Source organism: Siphateles boraxobius, unplaced genomic scaffold, assembly GCF_051911475.1.
Source record: "Siphateles boraxobius isolate OS27281-9 unplaced genomic scaffold, OSU_SipBor_1 63, whole genome shotgun sequence".
Classification (NCBI taxonomy): Eukaryota; Metazoa; Chordata; class Actinopteri; order Cypriniformes; family Leuciscidae; genus Siphateles; species Siphateles boraxobius.
Genome location: NW_027509190.1, coordinates 2,179,005 through 2,181,985, shown reverse-complemented (window position 1 = coordinate 2,181,985; position 2,981 = coordinate 2,179,005).

Below are 2,981 nucleotides of genomic sequence, written 5' to 3'. Positions count from 1 at the left end.
GTAGCGAATTGCAGCATTTATATTTAAAATGCCTCCGCTTGTTTTCACCCAGTTTTGAACTGTGGAAGAGAGAGGTATAAGGGCGGCTTTCGTCAAACTGACAGTTTTATTGCCCCCCATAAAGCCCTGCCCCTCCCCTTCTATGACACCGTGGGAATTTCCCACGCTCCTTCCGGATTGGTCACGTTACCGTGGGAATCCCCCGAGATACTCAGCCCTCCCCTCCCTCCCTCCCTCCCTCCCACTTCCGGCTTGTACATCTGTGCATGGAATTTCTCCCCACGCTAACTCCTCCCCTTCCTCCCCATATTGGTCTGAACAGATTAAGTGTGGAAAATCACCCACGATCACTAGGGCTCAATGTAAAAAATGTTCAAAATGATTAAAAAACATTAAAGACAATATTTTAATCTTTTTTAAGAAAATGTATAATAAAAGCCATAATCAGTATCATGCAAATAGTTTTATTTTCTAACATACGTTTGAAGAAAAGTTGTACTTTTACAATTAACTAGTGTTTAAAGGTATTAAAAACGTTGTATAAAGTTAAAAAAGTCTTACGTTTTTACAAAACTCCGTTTTGCTGAAAGAAGAAGAACAAAGACATTATAAAAGGTTTTGTGAGAAACGCTGTGAAACACTTGTGATCATTTCCGCACTCCGACCAGAAATGGCTGAACGGGAGTGGTACGGTGCACCACACGCTGACTCCTCCCACGACACACCTCCGCACCTGGAGCGTGGGAGATAGAACACAGAGTTCCCACACACACACATCTCCACACATGGATCGAGGGGAATAGAACACAGAGTTCCCACACACACGCACACACACACACACACACACACACACACACACACACACACACACACACACACACACACACGTCTCATTGGTCAGCTACGACTGACACTTACGATGACATCACTCTAAGGGATTTCCCTCCGTGGCGGTCTATTTAAAAACGCCACGATTTCAACGCAAAATACGGTTGTGATTGTGGATTATTAGATCTATTCAGGAGCAATGGCTATGGCAACAGAACCCAAGACCCCCGAGAGAAACATTGATGAGGCTATGGAGGATTTGACTTTAGCTCCGCGGAATAAGCAATCTTGTTTAACAAGATTTCTCCATGAACGATGTGGAATATGTTTTTCATTTGTCTGGCGGCCGTTTGTGCAAGTACAATTTTGAAGAGAACAACCGCGAAGTCAGATTGATTAATGTGGATAACGATGAGAGATTTACAAGGAATACAACAGAGGATCCGCATCTGTTTTTCACAGAACGAGACTGGATCTTATTTTTCACCTGCGTCTGGAAAGATATGAAAGAAGGGTGTGACGAGCCCCTCTTTATAGCGGAGTGGAACGGTCTAACGATGGGTACAAAATACAGGCTGCTGGCGGACAACGTTAACAAACATCCCGAGGATTACATTTACATCCTTTGCACTGATTTTGGGTCAGATGTACCCAAACGGGCATGGCCTATCTCGGAGGATAACCACCTTAAATACTACGATTTAAAATTCATGTTTCAGTGGAAGGATATGCCCGTGCTGGAAGACATTTTTGCCAAAATTGATAAACTTTTCAAATGGTGTGATGCGTACGAGCGCTACAATAATATTAAAGTGAAACTCTTTCACCCGGATTGGTACACGCCCAGTAGGAGGGGTGTTCATATAGCACCGCCCACATTCTACAAGCATTAAAAAGACCTCCCTTGACAACTCAACTCATTCTGCATTATGTCTCAAGAAACCATTCACCCCGGATTCTCTCCTCTTGGAGCTGTTGATGGATACACGCAATCAGGATTATCAAATGCACCGGAAAGAAGCGTCGACTGGATGAATAAATTTTGTACAGATCTTGGATATCACAACTTGGCGTTCTTCACGAACTATGGAGCTAATGGGCCCGTTACAAATGCAGGTACAGCATCCCCTGTGAACGCTGACACGTCTGCTGATGAGCCAGACGGGTGTCTCGGCGATGCTGGACATCGGATTATTAAAAGTGTAGTTACAATCATATTGGAATATTTGATCTATAAACGAATGAAACAAAGCTGCGACGGCTGTATCGTAGACCACCCATCCCAAACGAGGCACTCGTGTTTGTTCGAACCACCTGGATATTATTTTTATGGATGTTTTGACGAGATCAGCCTGAAGGTTCTCAGACCGGAGCTAAAAACTATCCTAGCTCAATCGCTGAGTCTGTATGGTGCTACACCACATCTGCAAAGAATCCAAGGTGCTGTCGAGACAATCTTGTTTGAGCTTAAGGATGAGATGTACATTGTGGAGCAGCTGGGATCTATCAGACAGAAACTTGTGGATGAAAGTTGTGAGGAAATTATTTAGTCCGCTGTCGAGAAGTGGAAGCTTGCTGCTGCTGAAGACCCTGAACCTGTCCTCGTGTGAAAATGTGGAACCTCTGCACATTCTGGATTCTCAAATATTTCTTTAAACTGCGTGTTAAATGTGGATTATCAACCCTGCTGTACAAGATTATCGATGATAATCATGCTACAAACACCGGAAAGTCTGCGGATGATATACGTCTAACGAAATTGACGTGTCAAATGAATGCTGTGCGGAAGTCATCGGACGACTGGAGTAATATGGTGAACATATCTGTAATCCATAAATGTACGACTATCAAAAACATTCTCGATCTAATGCCTGAAAATGCTGATTCCCTTAAAATAGAAAACATATTATGTCTATGTACGTATGTAACTGATGTTTGCAAATTGTTGACATTTTAGCTGAATTCGTCCTGGAGAAAAATTTTGAAATGTGTGTGAAATTTCTTTTGACGTTTGGATGATACATGATTAAACCCTTGTAACCCTGTACTTTTCTCGATTCTAAAATAAAAAAAATGATTATGTTGATATACCCTTTTGTGTGTGACTATGTATGTAAAAAAAATAAAGTGAACAACATTGTAAGTTATCCGTT